The sequence below is a fragment of the Triturus cristatus genome, chromosome 5_2, assembly GCF_964204655.1.
Source record: "Triturus cristatus chromosome 5_2, aTriCri1.1, whole genome shotgun sequence".
Classification (NCBI taxonomy): Eukaryota; Metazoa; Chordata; class Amphibia; order Caudata; family Salamandridae; genus Triturus; species Triturus cristatus.
In genome coordinates, this window is record NC_140588.1 from 927,531,963 (window position 1) to 927,554,711 (window position 22,749).

The window sequence follows — 22,749 nt, forward strand, 5'->3', positions numbered from 1 at the left end:
GATCTCAAACAGCAGACTTGAAAACGAAAGTGAAAGTGCGGGGTACGGGGCAGGTCAAGCCCTGCATGCCGCTGTTGTTCACTTCGTACCCGGGCACCTCACCAACTCGAGACCGGGACCTAGGCACTAGCAGGCCGCAAACTTCGGAAGGCAACCATTCGGGTTCCCGGCGTCCGATCAGAATTCGGAAAACGGGTGGCACCTCAGCGCGAATGCATCAGCAAAAGCCCATCAAATTTACCAGGATTTAGTCAGGATAGACGTGGGAGGTTGCGGAGGCCCTCGAGAGCCTTAAGCCTATGCGGCCATCTTGGTTGCGCGCTAGGCTCCTCGCAGCGTGCTTTATTTTTAATGTTCAAAGTAAAGCGCGGGTGCCGCGATTATAGCAAAAGTAAAGAAATAGAAGTTTTTTTCCATTTCTTTACTTTTGCGAAAGTGATCGAGATCGCAAGGGTGAAAGACAGTTGACGGCCGGCTGCGCGCGTACACGCTAACGTGAACGCAAGCGCTAGGCTAGCCAGTAGCAGTTTGAAAACTCACCTTCTAAATGTCTCGCAGCGCATGCGCGCTGACTCAGCGAGACCTAAAAAGGAGAGGGGGCCGCGCAGCCCCCCTCTTCCTGCCTCTTTAGGTCCTGGGGACCCCATTCCCAGGACTGTACATCTATGTTGAAAGGGAGGGGGCTCCTCAGGCATTGTAAATCCCTTGGGACCCCATCCCCCAGGGCTGTTTGTTTTTTAATTAAAGGGGAGGGGGCCATGTGGCCCCCTCTCTCCGAGCCTTGTCAGACCCTAGCGACCCTGTACCCCAGAGCCATATCTAAATATAAAGTAGAATGGGCTGCACTGCCCCCCTCCTGAGCTGTTATTGTCCGGGGGACCCCATCCCCCCGGGCCACTTATTTAAATAACACAGCCCCCTCCCAGATTCTTGTTAGGCCTTTGTGACACCATACCCCAGAGGCAATACCAAAAAATAAAGGGGAGGGTGCCCCTCCCTGTGTCATTAGCATCCCCGGGGACAACATCCCCCTTGGCCACTTATTTAAATAAAGTGGAGGGGATACGTGCAACCCCTTTTCTGAGCCTTGTTAGGCCTTGGGGACCCGAACCCCCAGGGCAATTTCTAAAAGTAAAGAGGAGTGGGCTGCACAGCCTCCCTGTTTCCCAAGCCATTATCAGCCCAGGGACCCCATCCCCTGGGCCACTTATTTAAATAAAGGGGAGAGAGGCCAAAAGGCGCAGCTCCCAGAGCCTTATTAGTCCCTGGGGACCCCAGGGGCAGTTATAAAAACAAAGCAGAGGGGCACCACACGGCCCCCCTCCCCAAGCCGGTATCAATCCCGGGGGCCCCTGAGGTTCTTGAACACTTGAAAGTGGGTGCCCTTGCCTACAATGAAGTGGCATAGAGTGGAGTGCCATATACTGCAGTGGCATGGAGTAGAGTATGGTACAGTGGAGTGGCATACAGTGGAATAGCGCACAGTGGAGTGTTGTAGAGTGGAGTGGCATAGAGTTGAATAGCGCACAGTGGAGTGTTGTAGAGTGGAGTGGCATACAGGGAATAGAGTAGAGTGGAGTGGCAAACAGTAGAATGGCGTAGAGTGAATAGCCTATAGTGAAGTAGCGCCCAGTAGAGTGGCGTACAGTGGAGTGATGAAGCCTTGAGTGGCCTAGAGTAGAGTAGAGATGCGTACAGTGTAAGAGCATAGCGTGTAGTGGAGTAAAGTGGCATTGCGTAGAGTGGAGTGGTGCAGCGCAGAGTCTCGCACAGTGAAGAGGCATAGAGTGGAGTGGTGTAGAGTTGAGTAGCGTATAGTGGAGTGGCTACAGTGGTGTGGCATACTGATGTCTGTGAAATTTGGCTGCAATTAAAATATGGTGTGCAGAGTAACTCAAAACAGCGAATTGTACTGCCTTGCATTTCTCCAAATTTACAAATCAACGCAGGGCCAAGCATGGTAGCCTTGTGTTGCTTTGTAAATCTGACTTAAATATTGAGTTGCTCACCATGCTTGATGCAAGGGTATCACAGTACAATAATACAGCCAGGCATTGGTTATATTTTGGGCCATGGTATACCGTGATAACTTTGTAGAATACCGTGGTACATGGCAATGACAAGCTTGTATGTAATTGGGTAATGAATGTTTTTAGAAAAGGCAGTCATATTGTTTTTACTACACATTGGCTGTGTTCAGTGTTAGGTCTTTAGATATAGGTAAGTAGTAGGTCCCTACTTGTTACCACTTTATTAAAGTGGTAATAGATAGGGAAATTTATTTATATATTTTTTAATAGTTTTACATACATGTATCATGGTAGTTTCACGAACTTTTGTGAAATTCTGCAAAAGTAGCAAAGTGACAGATATCACTAAGTTTAAATGCCTTCTAACTTGAAAAATCCTTACCCTACTTAACAACAGCACCCAAAAAGCATAATCTCTGCACCATAATGTATAATCCTGCCAAATTTCAATGAAACCCATTCAGCTGTTTTCATGCAACTTCAAATACAATAGTCTATGAAAAATGCATCGGTGGGAAAACACGTTTTGGAGCCCCTTTTTTATCTTTGCACCCCCTTAATGATTCCCCACAAAAATTAACATAATTTGAAAATGTAAAAAATGATATTAATCTGAAAATTTTTGCAGTGATTTGTCAAACTGGTGTAAAGTGATTAGGGTCCTAATATCCGAGGAATTCCTGTCTTTGGGAATACTAACTATAACTACAGAGTATGTATCAGATGTAATGTGATTTCTTTTGTTTATTGTATTTTTTTTATTGGCTTACATAATCATGTGACCATAAATGTTTCTTTTAGTTTTTCATGTAGTAATTCTGAAACTTTACGTGTGCAGTCTAGTTTATTTTTTGGGCTTTCTTGCTACTTTTAGTAGATTGTGATATATATATAAAGGCCAAAGTGAATGAAATCCAATCATTGCTGTTAGAAATATTAAGATTTTCTTTTTTTTCCTAATGGGCAATTATAATGTCCTCCATATAGTAATTTGTACTATAACGTCCCTGTAACCTTTGTTATTTTCAGTAATTTTCTAAGGTTTTTCAAATTCTATCTCCCAACTATAATGTTACCTATGATTTTTTTATTACATTGATAAGGTTTTTACATTGTATTTTCTATCTAAAATGGCCCTCTAAGGTGTATTTTTATAAGCTTGTATTTTCTTCAGTGGATTAATAAGCGTTTTTTTCTTTACATTTTTTATATTCACGACGACGTTGCGATCTCTGTGGATATGTCACGAAAATGGAAAACAAAAGCAGACATTCAATGACCACCAACACATCCAATAATAATATGTAAAAATATCCATTCTGAACATTGCACTACACATATTACTATATACATACTTCTTTCAAAGCATGTTTAAGCTCATATATTGGTGCTAAGTTTCTTTAGAAACCATCTTTAAAGCCTATTTTCAGTTTTTGCGGTTATTCAGGGCATTGCGACGTCACCGTTAACTGCGACGATTGCGCCTTTCCATAAAGTGAAAACACATATATGCACACATATTACAGTATTTTACACACTAGGGGTTTATTGCTCTACACTTCAAACTCATGTTTTTCTAGTATATTTCTAGAACAACCATCTCTAAAAGCTCACTCTCAGACCCATTGAGACACTCTTACACCCACTTACAGATCCACTAAGACCAGCCACGGCCCGTGGAGGGAGTTCCGTGGGGCGGAAAGGCGGGGCGGGGGAGGGGCAGGGTGGGGGGTACTAAAAATCGGAATATGGACAATTGGAGGTAAGTAAACAATTAAATAAATAAAACGAATTTCGTAGCGTGTGCTGCATCGCAAAATGCAATACAGCACGTGCTACGAAATACGTTTTATTTATTTAATTGTTTACTTACCTCCAATTATCCATATTCCAGTTTTTAGTACCCCTCCCCCGCCCCACCTCTCTGCCCCACGGAACTCTCTCCACGGGCCCCGGCTGACTAAGACACTGATGCATCCACTCACAGACCCACTCAGACACTCACACACCCATACAGTCATTCATAAAGCCACTCATAGGGTCACTCAGAGACTAATACACCCAGTTAGTTATGCACTCAAATGTACCCACGCACAGTCCCACTCAGATTCAAACGCATCCACTGTCAGAACCACTCAGATACTCACGCTTGCAGTTACTGATCCACTGACAGACTCATGCACTCACTCTCAGATGCACTCAGACACTTATGCATCCACTCACACACCCATTCAGACACCCGCTTAGACACTCAGGTATCCACTCACAGATCCAGTCAGATAGTCTCATACTTACAAATGTACAAAGGCAGTCATGCACCTACTCATAGATGTACTGATGCAGTCATGCATTTTGTTACAGAAGTATTAATAGGCTGATGCATCGTCTCACTGATCCTGTCAAATACTTATACAGTGAATGAGACACGTAGTGATACAGTGATGCATGCAGTCATAGATTACAAAGAAAAAGTTATGCAGTGTGTTATAGAGATATTGAGGGAGTTATACATGCTATTGTACAGGCGTTTAGATAGTTCTGTGTTTAGTGTTTTGGTTATAATCAATATTGCAGTTGTAAGTTTTGAATGTGGTGGTGGCTATTGAATGCCTGCATTTGTTTTGTCATTTCGTAACATATTCGAGTTGATCGCAGGTAATGACGTTATCTTGACACCCGGAGTGACCGTGAAAATAGAAAATCGGTTTAAATGGTTGTTTTTATGCAAAACCCCTACAAAAATATGACTTTAAACAGTGCAGTAATATATCCCTAGTGTCTAAAATACTGTAAAATGTGTGCATATATGTGTTTTGCACACCCTAAAAAAGGTTAACAGATTTGTTGTGACTCTCACTGTAATCTCAAAAATGGGAAGTCGGGTTTAAACAGTCTTTAAAAACTTACTAGAAACATATGTGTACAGATATGTTTTTAAAGCCCAGTGGAGAACATGTAAAGTGCGCATGACTGTTTGGCCGGCCAAGATGAACGTTCAAACAGTCTTGCGCACTTAAGTGCGTGAACCACTCCTCCTCCCTATGACACAAGCCCCGCCTTGCCCTAAACCAGCCCCGCAGCAACAAAAAATAAAATGATAATAATATTGTTATCATTTTATTTTTCGCTTTTCAACTGCTCTGAGAGCAGTGGGGTGAGACTCCTCCGCCTTAGCAGAGGAGCCGCCCCTGGTAAAACGTCAACATAACTATAACGTCCCTGTAACTTTTGGTTTTTCCAGTGAATATACATATGTGTGCATGTGTGTGTGTGTGTATATCCATATTTACATATATGTATAGAGGTGTATAATTATACACAGATATATGTTTGATTATCAATTTAAACTAATATATATCAAGTCATATTACTTTAAAATACATTTTAATTACTTAATGTAATTAAAATAATTATTTATATATTTTAACATAATTATAATGATATCTTTAAAGCCTAAAAACTATTTAGTACCTCTATACCCTTCCCACCTCTGAACCTTAAAAGCTCCTTATGTCCCCTATACATAGTGCTAAATTTGAGCCAGTGGTTGCAGGTGCAGCCCATTGGACTCATTCTGGGACTGACACTTATTTTTAAACAACAGACTTTGACCCACAGCAAGAGAGGGCAAAATACACGAAGTGAAAAGAAGGAGGAAAAGTGAAACAGGAAAAACGTGACAAAGGGAGAAAACAGGAACCTCTAATAATGAGATAAATGTACAGGGAGCGTCTGATAATGAATTAAAAAGGCATGGAGTAGAATCAAGAGTACACAGCCTTCGTAATTGGCTTAACGACATTCGGTAGTGCCCCCATGAGTTATGGAGCAAAACTTTGGCCTCCGACACTTATTCTTTTACAAATTAAACATTGCTTATGCACTACGACCCCTGCACTCTAAACACCCTTACTACCCCTATACACCACCCTGAACTCTAAAATTCTATTACCACTCACAAATTACAAACATTGCATTTCAATGCTGAAATATGTTTATTTTTATAATATCTTATACCTGTCGTATAATATATATTTTTAAAAAGTTCAAATTAATCTGCACTTATTGTTAACTCATATTGCAATTTCGAATGATCTAATGTGTGCTTTGGTAAATAACTTGCATTACTTTTTTATTGAAATATTATTGTATTTAAAAAATGTTTATCTATTAACTATATTACTTATTTAATTATACATATTTGAACGAAAACCTATTAGTTTTAGAATAATATGAAATTCATCTTTTCTCATCAGTAGATATGTGCAAATATGTGTATATGTACACATGCATATATAAACGTAAACATATTAAAACATATACACATAAATATTATAAATGTATACCCACATATCCACGTTGAACAATTAAAAACATACTTACCTGTCAAGTGAAATACTGCGATGTAAAGTTCTGAAAAACCTTCCTGTGATGTAAAGGCCCCGATGCTCTTACATGCGATATAAAGTCTGCAGTAGAATAGTAGCACACCTGCCTCACTTTGCCTCCCTTGCTCAAAAGGCACATACATTGCCAAATGTCTGACCTAAGAACACAAAGGCTGAATTGTCGGTGATCTGCTCTTGATGTGTTAATTAAAACGTACAGTGTTTTGATCTAATTGTACATCCTAAAAACAGGTCTTAATAAACCACTGAACATAAACAATTTTTTCATGCATTTGGAATTTTCACACGGGGACAATATTTAAGACTAATAACAATCTTTTGTATTACAGGCAAAAATGCATATGTGTTTTTCATTGCAACACTGCATAGTTGACATTTTGAAAACAAATTAATATGTCTTTTGTTCACTGATTTAATCACAGATTAATGTATTCTGATCAGACAGACCTCATCACTTTTTCCACTTCGTCCCTTGGGTTGTGCTCGTGAATGCTTTCACCTTCCTACATATTCCTGACCAGAGCCACAACCTGGTGCTAGATTGTCCTGCACTGCCACCATGTGTGCAGAAAGTCTTCTTAAGTTTGAATTTACCTTGATGCATGCTGATAGAACGAGCGGCGCGTGCGGACAGGTGAGTGGGTGACCCCTATGGCCATACAGGCCTATTTACATCCGGCGCTCAACGCCTATACTGCTAAAAGGCATTTATCCCCCCTCCCCCCTGGTGTGACTCAGCCTGGGCTGCTGCAGCTTGAGCTGCTGGGCAGGGCCTGGAGTCTTATCTCAGCTGCTCCCGAGTTTTTCACAGGTCTTTAAAAGACCATTTACATGCCTTTGTTGAACTTGTTAAGGAGGCTTTGTCTTTTTTTCTCACTGGTTCCAGTACCCCCTGGGTCTCCACTCTGCATATTCTGTACATTTGTATTTTATTTTTACTGCCACAGTGGGAGAATGCATTTAGTGAAAAGGCATCTCAGGAGTAGGGATGCCACCTTTCCAAATAAAAAATACAAGTAATTTGTTGTTGTCGCCTTGACACTAAATAGGGCTGTGAATAAAATGGTATGTATTCATTTGTAACATGACTTTTCTGTCTTGGTTGCCTTACGTTTAATTAAGCTTGAACTGTAATTATTAGTCATGCATCATTAATGCAGCCCTAGAGCACATTTAAAAGTATTTCTATTTGTATTTGCTGTTTGAAGTATGCACAGATAAGTGCTAGAAATACCAGCTTTGGGTGATTTTGCTTATTTTTGTACTGACTGGAACATCAAAATACAAGTGGTGCCAGTAGAAATCAGCTAGCAACCCTAATCAGGAGAGTGAAAGGTTGTTGCAGGATCAGCACATTATTTATTTCCTCCACCCTCCATCCCTGATTGATGCCATAATAGCAATAGTTTATCTGAAACCCTACGTCAGCCATCAGTACAATGCTGAGTTACTCTAGGTTATTTGGGAATTCATCCTGCATTCAGACAACTCACTACTCATTCTCACTGCTCACCCTTCACTTTCATACTCACCCTGCACCGACAGCGATCACACTGCAATCATACTGCTCACCATGTACTCACGCCATTCACCCTCCTTCTGTCCTGCACCCACACAAGCACACCGATCACCCTGCATGCACATGACACTCACTTGTCACTTTCGCCGCTCACCCTACACTCACATCGATCCCACTGCTCTCACTCTGTTGCCCTGCACTCACACTGTTCATCCTCCTCTTACTGTGAGCTCACACAAGCACACCTCTCACCCTGCACTCACAGCGACCACACTGCACTTATGCCCCTTGCCGTGAACTTACCCCGTTCTTCCTCCATTTACCCTGCATCCACATGAGCACACCACTCTCCCTGCACTCAGTGATCACACTACAATCATACCACTATCATGCACTCACGCTTTTCTCCCTGCACTTACACAAGCACTCACCCTGCAATCATGTGAAACTTCACTCACCTGTCACTCTCACTATGCACTCTGCAAACTTGGTTGTATGACAGAGGCACACATAGGTAAACCACGCATGCCTCTACAACGCAGCATGAACCACAAATGTGTCTTAACCATGCATTCTGTTACCATGCATGCCTTTACCACGCAATTTCATTGTAAAGGCATGTTTGGTAAGGGGATATGCATGGTTAAGATCGCCACTCCCCAGAACCCCCTTCCCACCCTAAGCCCTAAAATTCCAACCCCTTACCTCGCCCCCCCACCCTGAGGCCTAAAACCTAACTTGTCCTGCCCTTAAAACTACCCCTTCCCCTCCCCTGCCCTGAGGCCTAAAACCCTGCCTCCTTTAAAAAACGATCCCAACCCCCCTACCCTTATCCCTAAATCCTACCCTCACTCCAAAAAATTCCCCCAAACCCAGCCCTTAAAATGACCCCAACAACTTCCCCCCCGAGCCCTAAAATTCTGTCCCCTTTTATTAAGACTGCCCTGACACCCCCTGCCCTAAACCCTAAATCCGACCCATAACCCTTTAAAACTACCCCCCAACATGGCCCCGGAGCCACTTACCTGTCCGCGTCCGTAGCTTTCTGTTCTGATGCTTTCTCTTCCTCTCCCCTCCCTTCTGGACACAGACCACGGTATGTGCCTTAACCACGCATATACATGGTTAAAGCAGATGCGTGATTCAGGCGAGAGTGGTTGCGCTTGCATTAGAATGGCACAAATGGCTCAGCCCGCGTTGTTCTGGCCATTTCCCTGTGATCTCACTCAGACAAGCACATCATTCACAATGCATTAATTTCTCCCACTCTGCACTTTCACCGCACCCAAACTCATATCACATCACTCACGCTGCAGTCACTTCTTTCACTCTACTCTCAAACTGTCACATTGCTCACTGTGCACTCACATAGGTACTCCTGTCACTCACACAGCTAACTATTCACTTACATTGGCACAGCACTCACACTGCACTCATACCATGCAAAAATGCACAGCTCTCACTCTGGAGTCACACCACTCACCCTGCACTCACACGGACAAACCTCTCAGCCTGCATTCATACAGGCACTCTATTCAACCTGCCTGCACACAAGGACAATAGTCTGCCTAAACTCATAGGGACACATCACTCACTCTGCAGTAACTCCTCTCACCATGCACTCACCTGTCAATCTCAAAGATCACACTTAACTCTCGCTGCTCACCCTGCACCACACACAGGCACACTACTCACCCTGCATTTACACCACTCACACGACCCTGCATTCACTCCTCTCACTCTGCACGCACTCCTCTCACCCGACACTCATATGAGCCCTCCTCTCACATTCCATTAATGCAGTTCACCTGACACTCACATGAGCATATGTTTCACCCTACACTCGCACCACTCACGCTGCATTCACTCACACTATTCACCATCACCCAGCACTTACATGAGGACACCTCTTACTGTGCACATATAAAAATTACACAGGTCTCATGAATATTCACATATTTCTACAAAGGCACCCAGAGAATACCTGTTCTTTCCATAGTACTAGATGCCTACGTAATTCCATCTGCAACAACGGGGAAAGTGGACTGAGAGTGGGGATGGCACAAGGAGGGAGACTAGGGCTGAGGCATTGGGGTATGGTGCTGGATTAAGGATTTCGTGTCACTTCCAGCGTTCCTGGCTTTACATTCTCCACATTGCTTCATTCTGGGCTGTTTTTTTTTCCATTGTTTGTTGGGTCTCAAAAACCCCAAAATGCAAAGTGTTAGTAGATAAAATTCATGGTTGCCAAAGAAGTCACACATTTCATAAGATCAGTTGAATGTTGTGATATTACGTTAGAATGTGGATTAGTTCTTTTCAAATACTGTAACTGCTTGATCCACACGTGAAATCAAATATAAGCCCCACACAGCTATTTTAAGGAAGTGCACTTTTCATTCACATTATACTTGTAACAAACATTGACAAGGCGATATATTATTATTTTGAATAGCGTCAGTGGCGTAACAATAGCCCCCGCAACCCCTGCGGTGCGGGGGGACCTTTGAGCTCCAGGGAGCCCTTTCTGGTACTGTGCACGGTCAGGCCTCCGAGCTCCTGACTGAGTCTGGATGGTGTGGGGCCCCATTCATGCATTTTGCAGCGGGCCTCCTCAAGTCTTGTTATGCCACTGAATAGCGTATAAAGAATATGTTTTTATTAAACTTCACTAAAGGACAAAGCAGGTATAGCAAAGGCGGCAGGGCAAGCTTTTCTAACACAAGAAAAGAAGATTGACTGAAGGTAGTGTGAGTGGCAGTGTGTCTGTGTGTGAGTGTGACAGGGTACAAATATACAAAAAAGAGATATAGTGAGAATGTGTGTGTGAGACTGTGGAAATTTAGCTTGTAACTGAACATTATCTGCGCCATCTTGCCTCTCCCCAGCGCCACGCACAGCGAACGCACGGCCGCCATTTTAGGCGCCCCACTCTCTCTCTCCCCGCTCATTGCCGATCACCAGCGCGCCCCTCAGGCACTGCGAACATCCCCCGCGCGCTGGCCACCCCCGCTCTCTCATACATGGGCCGTAAAACCCTCTCCTTCTGCGCGACCCTGCCATGGAACCACATCCCACGCCTGACCGACATCCCTTACATGGTCATACATCCTTTCGGTAACCCCTTCCTCCACGCCTGATCGTCCGAACTGATCCCAGGCCATCACTTAGCCTTGCGGACGCAGTTTTATTGCTCCTACTGTAAAGGAAACACCCCACATCAAAGGGATTACAGTAGATCAAGGCCCCCCACCCCCTGAGACCCGACCAGTCGCACACACCCCCGGGAATTGGCGGAATGTCCAGCTGTGTGATAGCCATCTCCTACTGTGTGTGGGGTGGGGACTTCCACTGTAGATATGTGTGGGAACGAGCTTAAAGTGGGGATTCTGAGGATGTTCTTTCATGCATCAAAGTGATCTCAAGAATGTGCCATGTATGATAAACCTGAAATAAAGTCATAAACGTGTGTATAAGAGACCAGGTCTCTGAGATGCAGTTAGAGCACCTCGTGACGATACCTTGCTGTCTGACCTGATGTGTTCTCCTCCGGAGAGAATAAAACTTTGTTTTCCTGCCTTCCAGTCTCCGGCGCCTGCCTCTTTGTTGGTTAATTTTCGAATGGTATAAGAGGCGATTACCGCCGGGCAATACTAGAAAGGTTATCGACTGCAACTGCCACTACCATTTAACAATTGGCGTCCCAAACGTGGGGCCCATCAGCGACATGTGGATCCAGTGGGAGAGGTCCCGACGACAGAGAGAACAACTGCAACGATCGGGAGAGCTCCTGCCCGATAGACCCTCGTCTAGCAGCCGATCATCCGAACTTCACTGGTTCCGAACAGACCTCTCTCGAGTGATCTACGGTCCTGACTGGGAACCATCAGGAGTGCCGCGGCAATAACGGAGAGTAGAGGACGATCGGGCGCTGGAGGCGGAAGACAAGAAACTGTCCATGCGGTCCGGGTAAGGTCGTGAAACACGACAAATTGCGACACGATTGATTGATTGATTGAAAATACTAGTATTACTTATTGATTGTTCTCCATGAGATATTCGCTGTCTACAAACGGGGAAGAGTAGAAATACTCTCTCTTCCTTTGCAGATAGTGAAGGGTAGGTAACGCAGACTTTTGTCCCCATTGTAACCCGTCGTGCCTATTTTTATCTCCCCACTGATTGATTGTCCGAATATTGATTGTTTTGAAGAATAGTGCTCTTTGAGATATTCTCTGTTTGCAAATAACGTAGAATAGAAATATTCTGTCTAGTCTTTGCAAATAGTGAAGGGTAGGTAACGCAGACTTTTGTCCCCATTGTAACCCGTCGTGCCTATCTCTTTCTCACCATTGATTGATTGATTGTCCGAACACTGGTTGTTCGATATTGGTTCTTTGGAGGTATTCTCTGCTTACAAATAACGTGGAACAGAGATATTCTGTCTAGTCTTTGCAAGCAGTGAAAAGATAGGTAGTGCAGACTTCTGTCCCCGTTGTAACCCGTCATGCCTGTCTTCTCCCCACTGATTGGTAGTTGGTTCTGCCCGGACCGCTTATTAGAGGTGAACCATCCGGCTCCACTGGAGGGCACCCCTAATAAGGACATATTTACTAAATATGGATCAGTCGCTGTAGCCTACAACAAACTAGGGCATAAAAATCGCTATAGAGAAACAAAAATAATCGAGTGAGACCAGTAGACCGCTGATGGGATCCTTTTTGACCCTACAAACACAAGAAACGCTAGGAAATAGCCCTTTACGAGGAATATGAAACTAGGAGGAGGAGCCAAGCCCACGGTCGAGGTAGCCACGAGGTAGCTCGGCTCCGCCGCTCTCACTGCCTAAAACATGTCTGCCTTACTGCCCACCCCGCCTAGTAAACGCGACAAAATCCTGCACCAACGGAAGCCTGCTGGTACCCACCATCGACGTCACCGAACTGGGCTAGATCGCGCACAATTGGGCTATGTTATTTTCCGGTTGCGCAGTAACATCCTCGTGCTCGTTGCCAGATTGCAAATATATACAACACTCCAACAAAGTAGTATAGTTATAACATTTTAATAACTTATAGGTATAACAACACGCCAACAGGGTAAACACATTAAAACACGTTGTTAAACAACTATTTACATGACAGTCCTCGCCTTTCCTTCTTCGAAATAGCAACATTGGCCTGTTTTGGGCGGTCCTTTTAGTTGGCTTTGGGCTATAAAAGACCTGCAAAATCCATCGGCCTGTGAGGCGGCATCAGTGGCGGACGATTGTGCGAATAGGCCGGAGGCTACACGCAGCGCCGAGGCCCTGGCAGCGCCAAGGGGGAGTCCACCACGTTGTACTGGTCTTCCCATTCTCTGCTTCGACCGGCAGCGAAGGGTGCCCTGGCAGGGGGGAAGCGACGCGGACGGGCCTCCCCCGCCTCCCCAGGTGGAGGCTCGCCAGCAGAGAAGGCACCCCTGTCGTTTCATTCGCCGGCCAGCTGAGTTGCACCCAGCCGTTTCACTCGCAGTCCAGATGAGTAGGTGCCCCTGCACTCACCGGCCAGCTGCAGCAGGACAGCCAATCACGTCTTGCCTGCCGGGCAACCACTCAGGCGCGGGTCCACTAAGATTGCCATTAGCGTTTGACTCGAGAAGTGGGCCCCCGCAGCCGAGTGATCGGGGGACCCACCCCGGTGGCTGTAACGAAGAGCTGCTGCTGCTGCTGCCTCTGGACTCTGGCGGTCGGTTCTTCAGATTCAGGCCTGGCCCACCGAAAGACGGCTCTGGACTCGGAAGCTTGTCTGCTCGGGCGTGGGCCCCACCCTTGAAAAACACCCTCTCAACTTTGCAGATTCTGCGGGAGTCATTGACATTCGACTCCCGTGGACTTCCGGTGGGGACAACCGCCGCTATTTGCTTGCTTATTCCACATTAACCTGTCTTTGCCCCGGGCGGCAGCCATCTTGCCTCCGTTTGGTGCCATAAAAGAAAGACTGATTCAAGGCGTCGGCAGAAGAACCCGCCTGCTGTCCCGCCCCAAGGACGGACCACGGCATTGCTACAAGACCGCGGTGACGCCATGCTGACGCAAGCTGACGCTAACGAAAGTTCTCGAACTACCGAAAGGGATTCTGGTCCAGCAGCTAGTTAGTGGGAAGACTTAGACTGTGCACTGGACCCACCCGACCTCGCCCCAAAATAGCGCCAATGTAGGAGGGGCCTGCAACTCCTTATGGCGTCCCGGTTACTTGACATTTATGTTAAAAAAAGATATGTATGCGATGTTTCCACACATGATGGTCGGAGGGACGGGGAGGGTACTGAATTTATGCTAAAGTAGTGTTGCTCATGATACTCGACGCCTCTCACACCGTGGCCGGCCTGTAGCGGTTGTAGGCCCGTATTTGTATACTGACATTGTTTTAAATAAAGGGCTTCTTAAAGGAATTACGGAATCAGCGTCATGACAAATCATCTAGGTTGGTAAAGGTTTTGAATAAATGATTGTTACTCCCAAGCAATAGAAAGCAGATAATGCAGACCCTATTTGCCTGAATTTTTTTTTGATTGACGGAATTTGCACCCGTCACACCTGTCTTTTTCCAAGAGTTGTCAGAAAATGGTCGACTGTAGCTTAAGGTATATGCCGAATGCAAGGTACGGTATCTTGCACCATAATATACGACCGATTGAGAAATAAATGTACGACTAGGGAACCCGAACTTAGGAGATGAATGAAATAGAGCATCTTTGTATAATCGAAAGAAAGAATAATAGGTCTGTGGTATTACCCACTCCTGCGGCTAGCCTGGTACGTGGTAAGTAGAACTTTTTCGTGTCTACGCGCGCTAATGTACTTTGAATGCTGCGCACCCCCCCCCCCCCCTTCTTCTCTTCCCTATAGGCCACATCGGAATTCCGACTGGAGAATGCGGTGAACATGGACCGCACCGTGCTCAATGTAGGGAAAAACATAGACAAACGTTGTGGGATGGTGCGTGAAGCAGAGACCACCACTGGGAACGTGAAAAACTGTATGGTATAACTGTGCGTATGTGCCCTGATTGTACGGTATGAATGTGTACGTATTGTATATGCCTGGGTCGCTGGAGAGAACGTCGTCGTATGGACTGAGACGCTTGTCTATCGACCAAAGGGAGGGGAGTAAAAAGTCCGACACCCCCCCCCAAAATGAATTACGGAAAATACTGAAAAATACACAGCACGCGTAGAAAAAGGGACAGGAAAAGAAAGGCCCCCTTTTCCCTAATTAGCTCTGTGTCTTCGTCTTCAGTTTCTGCGCTTGGTGTGTGTACTGTCATGTCCTATCCGGTATTTGTGTGCACGTGAACGATGAATTTATGTTTTTCCAGGCTATGTTTCTTTACGTAAAACTGACCCGTGCTGCTCTGCGTTGTGTGCACACCAAGTAGCCTATAATCATACACATTTATCGCTCTCTCTCTCTCTCTCTCTTTATGTCGCACGTTTATCAAATAGCCTACTTGATGCGCACGCACTCTCTCTCTCTCTCTAACTCTCACTCTCTCTCTCTCTCTCTCTCTCTCCCTCGCTGAAGGCTCCCTTTCCCTCTTTTTAAATAAATGACGACACTGTACCACCCCAGTAGATATATAATTGGCCTAAAACACGGCGGTGTTCGAACAAATTGACAGAAACAAAAACTACCGTACTTTACCACGTTACTACCTCTCCTTTCTGCAAAATGTTGAACTTAATTGGCTGAGAAAGAAAGGACAGGTAAGACGACTGATGTCTCCCAATCTGGCCCTCATCACGGGGACTATTTGTCAGTGGTTTTCGTTTTTAGAGCTCTAACAACACCATCTCCACCGCCCAGAATTGCCCCCGCCCAATTGCTCCGAACTAGAATGTCTAAGCACCCCGTCCTCCCAGAATCACCCCAGCTCTGTACTAGCCGTCCCAGAGTATTCCGAACAAAACAGCTGATGACTTTATTTTCTAAAGGTACATCGCCTAAGCTGATGAGGGTTACCTATTGTCTCCAGCAAGAAAAATGTTTAGCTTGTGTCCCTCCCCGAAATAGATATCTGTGAATCCATGACAGTAGCACCTCACACTTTTTCATAAACTTAGCAGTCCTCGGAGGAAAATGTGTAATAACAGAACTTGTGTTAAGAAGAACGAGTCTCTACCGGAGAAGCCGGTTCGAATTTTTGATAGACCAGAAAGTTGACAGATGTCAGGCTTCCTGCCACGATTATAGGGCACAGGAATCGACACCTAGCAGGCCAGACGATGGAAATTTACAGGAACACCCACAGAAACCTGCACCACAGCAATGATTAATAAATTAGTAACACACACCGACATAAGAGTTAATAGACATCAATCATACAGCGACCGATAAAAGCATTTCCCCAACTACTCGGTGGTTGGGAGAGAGGATAAAGTGTGTAAATGTCTTCCCTGCCAACTCTCTAAGATTTTGTTTCTTGTACTCATTCAAAGATAACCTGCGGCCATCGGAAGAGAGGGGTCGGACGTGACGCACAGCCTGGCTACGGACCATGGAACATCTATGGCATCGACCAAGGGGGAGCCACGAAGCACAGGGATGCGGGACGAGGCACCATTCACAGCATGGAAAGCAATAGAACGAAAGGCTATCCCGAAGCCCCCTGCTCGCTGATCAGCTCGTGCCTGAAGTCCCAACCCGTCGGGCCCGATTGATGGGCCCAATGCTGAAAGATTCTGCTCTCCTTGGTCCGCCTTTGATCCGATCCCACTCCACCCCCTCTTCCCTCGGCCTCCCAAAAGCACCCCTATTTTTTGACATTGACCTTACAAAAGAAAAATGAGAAGCGGGTACCCCGTCTCAAGGTACCTACGATAAGACCAGTCAAGGGACAGGACAGAACAGGACTGTGATCCAAGAGCAAAGGATGATCACACCCTGCAACGCGAAAAAAGAAAATCTGGATTTGAGCTGGACCTTAGCTCCACCGCCGGTGCTCAACAGTGCCAACGAAAGAAGAAGAGAGAGCTTACCAGTGATGGCTCACTGCAATAAGACACTGGAAAGCAGAACCCCCCCCCCCCCCTGACTGTAACCCATGTTGAGTTGTATTCCTCTCCCAACCACTTTTTGATTTGACTACCTCCCAATCAAGTTTCCAAGATCTTTTATCGGTCGCTTCCAGCTACACACTAAATAAATGAGGAAACATTAGCTTATTATAAATTACAATTGTATAGCATCAACCGTACACATGACTATGCTGTTTAGCTTGATCCACGCGAAGTCTAGGCCTTAAGTAAATGAGCGTAATTATCCCTTGTTTTACCAAACCTTTTTTCAAGTATCGAGTTTGTGTTCAAGCAAGTTTCCCTCCACCTATCTCCGTGTCTGATATCTGATGCAGCTAATGAAATTCTGTATACGCTACCTCCTCGACTGTCACGTCAACCACATGTAACTATGTACAATTGTGTCAGATTGCTCCCGCCTGTCCTAAGACTCTGTACTTTTAAGGAACGCATGAAAACATTTACGATATTATGGCTAAAAGGTTAACAAAGGTGAATGTCGGCCAGACAAGCTGGCGAGATATGTTAAAAGGGAGGACTGTGGAAATTTAGCTTGTAACTGAACATTATCTGCGCCATCTTGCCTCTCCCCAGCGCCACGCACAGCGAACGCACGGCCGCCATTTTAGGCGCCCCACTCTCTCTCTCCCCGCTCATTGACGATCACCAGCGCGCCCCTCAGGCGCTGCGAACATCCCCCGCGCGCTGGCCACCCCCGCTCTCTCATACATGGGCCGTAAAACCCTCTCCTTCTGCGCGACCCTGCCATGGAACCACATCCCACGCCTGACCGACATCCCTTACATGGTCATACATCCTTTCGGTAACCCCTTCCTCCACGCCTGATCGTCCGAACTGATCCCAGGCCATCACTTAGCCTTGCGGACGCAGTTTTATTGCCCCTACTGTAAAGGAAACACCCCACATCAAAGGGATTACAGTAGATCAAGGCCCCCCACCCCCTGAGACCCGACCAGTCGCACACACCCCTGGGAATTGGCGGAATGTCCAGCTGTGTGATAGCCATCTCCTACTGTGTGTGGGGTGGGGACTTCCACTGTAGATATGTGTGGGAACGAGCTTAAAGTGGGGATTCTGAGGATGTTCTTTCATGCATCAAAGTGATCTCAAGAATGTGCCATGTATGATAAACCTGCAATAAAGTCATAAACGTGTGTATAAGAGACCAGGTCTCTGAGATGCAGTTAGAGCACCTCGTGACGATACCTTGCTGTCTGACCTGATGTGTTCTCCTCCGGAGAGAATAAAACTTTGTTTTCCTGCCTTCCAGTCTCCGGCGCCTGCCTCTTTGTTGGTTAATTTTCGAATGGTATAAGAGGCGATTACCGCCGGGCAATACTTGAAAGGTTATCGACTGCAACTGCCACTACCATTTAACAAGATCATGTGTGTGTGTGTATGTCTGTGAGTGTATGTGTGTTATGCTTGCAAGTGTGCTGCTGGTCTGGCATATTGGAGGTTATTCATGCCTTATGGACAAGGGCAGTTGCATATGGATGAGAGATGTTACCTATGACAAACTGCAGGCCCTGACATTATTAAAACACCATCATTGGCTGTGGGGACTCAAACTGTCTAACTGAGAAAGCTGCTAGCCTAGTCATACCCAGCGGCAGGGACAGAGAACAGGCACCACCACACCTGGCCAAAAGCCCTGACATGACGCACACAATTCTTAGCATATGGGGTGGATCCATAGCAAAATGTTGGAACTGATATTTGAGGTAACTCTTGTCATAAGATTTCCTGTACTCGTTTTATAGGGGGTGTCAATTGTAATATGCTGACCCTTGTATACCAGAGGGAATATTTAGAAGTACCCATGACTGTGTCTGAAGTATTCAGGGTAAATTTCTGGGACTATAATATTGAATGTATTCCTTGTCATAAGGTGCTCACCCATGAAAAAATTATGACCTTGGTATAGTGGAAGTGATTTCTGTCTTAAGACGTTAAAAAAAAAAATAGATCTACTCCTAGGAAAGGCCAGGTTTCTCTGGTACACCATGAAAGTACTGGAATATTTCCTGAATGCTCTATACGGGTCGGTGGAGTTTTACCAAGTTTGATCTCAAAAGTTTCAGAGAATTCTCAGGGGAGTCGTCTACTCTCCCTTAAAACACCTACAAGACATTTGTAGTTTGTTTTGCTTGCCTCAATTGAGGGAAGTATCAAACCCCACCACTTACATAGATCATTTTCCTCATATAATGGCAATGAGATTAGCTCTGACCCCATTTCTGGGATTGCTTGTCCTGCCCCATTTCTGGGAGCAGGACTGGATTTAGGGTAGTGAGACTGATGCAGTCACACCTGGTGTTGACTTTGGTGGGGGGAGGCTGTGTTTATAATTTATTTTTGATTTAACCCCTTCGCTGCTGCGGACATTCCGCTGCAGCGCTGGGGGAGGCAGGGGGGCAGCGCGGTGGGCCTGTGCTCATGACGGAGCCGCTCCGTCATGAGCCATAGTTGAGCTGTGCTCATGACGGAACGGTTCCGTCATGACTCCGCCCATTTGCGTTGTCCCCCCGCACAGGCGGGGAAACAGCGCCGCGTAGGCGGAGCGGCCGCCAACGGGCGTGTCATGACGGAACCGTTCCGTCATGAGCACACGGCAACCGTGGCTCATGACGGAACGGTTCCGTCATGAGCGGGGAAGGGGTTAAAAGCACCAGAACTTCCTTATGCATCAGGCACTTTTGAAGAAACAATAAAAATGTCAAGATAACTCTGGTGATTAATGTTCCTACTGGTGAGAGTTCGGAATTCTGTCTAGTGGCAGTTGTGGCTCATCTTAAAGTAGAGCAGAGGGTTAATGTACCTGCTGCAAAGTAAGTACACCATCCAGATCACAGAACTGAGTGTGAGTGAACTATGAGTAGCACTATAAAAAAATGAAATGTAAGTCAGAGAGAGTCTATGGAGAGATGCGGTGCACTGTTGGAGCGTGGTAGTGAGGAAATTCATGGTGAAGGAGGCTATGGGGGTGGTGAGCGCCAAAAAAAGACTGTTGAAATGGCCGTCACCAGCGCTCGAGCCAGCCCTGGCTGCGAGTCTTAACCCACCCCAAAGTAAGGGTCTAGCTGCACCCCTGATTTACATCAACAGTAGCCTTCATCCCCGTAACTGACGGACAAACATTTTGGCTGCATGCACAGAACACGGATGCTTTAATGAATCATAGCTAAACGATGATGCACTTTGTCAAGTCATGTCATGCTTGTGTTTTTATTTTTTCAAAGAGAGTTACATTTTTTTCTATAGCGCTGTAATGTGACTTTAAAAAAAAAAGAAAACACCTTACATGCTTCAAAAATGTTATTTTTTAAGTTTTATAATCTGTATCTATCAAAACATTTATGCTCATCACATGCGTTGGTTTTTTCCAACTAATATTCTTGTTTGCTGGCAACAGAATGGAGACGGAGTAGAGCTTTGTTGCGCACAATACTGAATTGTCCAGTCAGATTATACATATTGTCCACATTTCGTGTCATCAATGCGTAGTATTAGACTCTTTCTAAACAATCATGGCTTCTTCTATTGTACTTTCACTTTGTACAAGTTTATGTAACTCCATTAAATGTTATCGTTAGTCGTGCAATTCCGTGTGGTGTAATCACATGGAATACCCAAAAATCCCACAGAATTACGCAGATTTCCGTGAAAGTAATTCTGCATTTACTGCTATTGTCTTCTAACTAAAATGCCCCCTCATGTCAAAAATGAATGCAAGGATATATATTGGGCGAAAACAATTGCGTTAAAGGCAACAGATTATGAATAGCGAGTGCAAGCAGCCACTCACACTCGCCAAATGTGCTCTTGAGGTAGGATTCCCCCCCCCCCAAATTACTCTTAATACGCAAGTGGGTGTAATCACATTATTATAAGTAATTCTGTGTCAAAGGGCAAGGCAGAATTACCAATATTTCTCCGACTACTCTGGTGTAATTGCTATTCCTCCCAGTCCTAGATGTTGGGTGGATGCTGCACAAATTTGCTTGTTTCTGCTAATGTAGATGCGGTTGTCTGAATTAATTGATCTGAATGGACATTTGCTAATCCATTTATACATTCATACTAATTAATGGTCTACCTTTTGAGTAGCTTCTCTGATTTGCCTGTTTGGTTTTACCCTCTGTATTGCTTGTTACCTCGTGTGAGGTGTTGGACTGTGTGTTACGGGTGCGCACAAGAGAAGACTATTTCCTTTTTAGCTTCTCTGGATTTACCCTTGTTTTGGGAAGAAGAGAATGCTTTTTAGTTTCTCTGGATTTACTCTTGTTTTGGTTGAAGTATTTGTATCATCCTGTTAGGGTTTGCAAAATTACCCTTTAGTGTTACGTCTTGAAGCTTTGTGTTATTCTTGAAGCTCGTTGACTTTCTGTATGTGTGTATGTCCATCACCGCACATTTTATTTATAATTAGTTTTATTGCATGTATGTACATTGATCTTGCATGCTTGTATTTTTACAATTCTGATGAGGGGGGATGTGTTATAATCTAGTAAGTGATTAATGCATCCACTCTGTTGCTGCCCTTTGCCTTGCTGCTCAGTCTATGTGATGTCATCAGAATGTTGAGAGTGTTTGAGTGGAAGAAGGAATGAGTTGGTGTGGAAGGGCTTTTATGGATCAGAACATCTTCCTGTAATCTAGAACCTGTGATGTAACTTGAAGAATAAATCATCTACCTTTCCCTACAAGTCATTCCTGCGCATCATTCCTCGTTTTACCAGTTACACATACCCATTATGTATTTTTTATAATAGATTATAATTTTTGGACAAGTAACATGAAAACTAATTTTTCAAATAAATATTTATTGAAAAAAGTGAAATACTAAACTATACTATTTGATTGTCTGTAGTTAAAAGAAGAGAGAAGTGTTTAGGAATAAGGGTTATAGGAAAACAGGCTTTGCTTTGTTAAAAAAACAATTTGTCTGTAGAAATCAGAGATTTTTGAAGCTGCTACCAGTAAGGTAATAATAATAATAAAATAATAATAATAAAATGTATAAAGCGCATGGCTACACTAGCTAGTGTGTCCCCGCGCTGCGACAAGAGCCCATTCCAGGCCAGGGGGGTGAAGCAGAAAAGGATCAGACACGGGAATTACCAGATGGGAAAAGCAACGTCTTGAGCTTTCTCTGGAAAATAGTCTCCGATGATTCCAGTCGGAGCCCTCTCGAAAGTTTGTTCCAGTATTTAGCCGCTAAAAAGCGGAAGGAGCGCCCTCCAATCCTGGCTCTTCTGATGGTCGGGATGCTGACCTGACCTGTCCCACTAGATCTTAAACAACGCATGGGGAGATGTGGGGTAAGAAGGTTATGCAGATAGGAGGGGCCCTTCTTCTGCGGAATGCGGTGACTAATGCACATAGCTTTAAAAAGAACACGTTCTCTCACCGGTAGCCAATGCAGGGAAGCCAGGGCCTTGCTGGATGAGGCTCTCCTCAGAAGCATTAGAATGAGACGCACTGCCGCATTCTGAATGCCCTGGAGTCTCTGAACACATTTGGGGTTTGCTCCCAAGTAAAGAACGTTCCCGTAGTCCAAACGAGATGTCACAAGGGCGTGAACCATCGTTTTCCTCACTGACACAGGGAGCACATCTAAGGTCTTCCGGAGACTGCTTAGGACCCAAAAACAATTTCCCGTCACTCGCCTGGTATGAGTTTCAAAGGAAAGTTTGGTATCTAGTTTAGC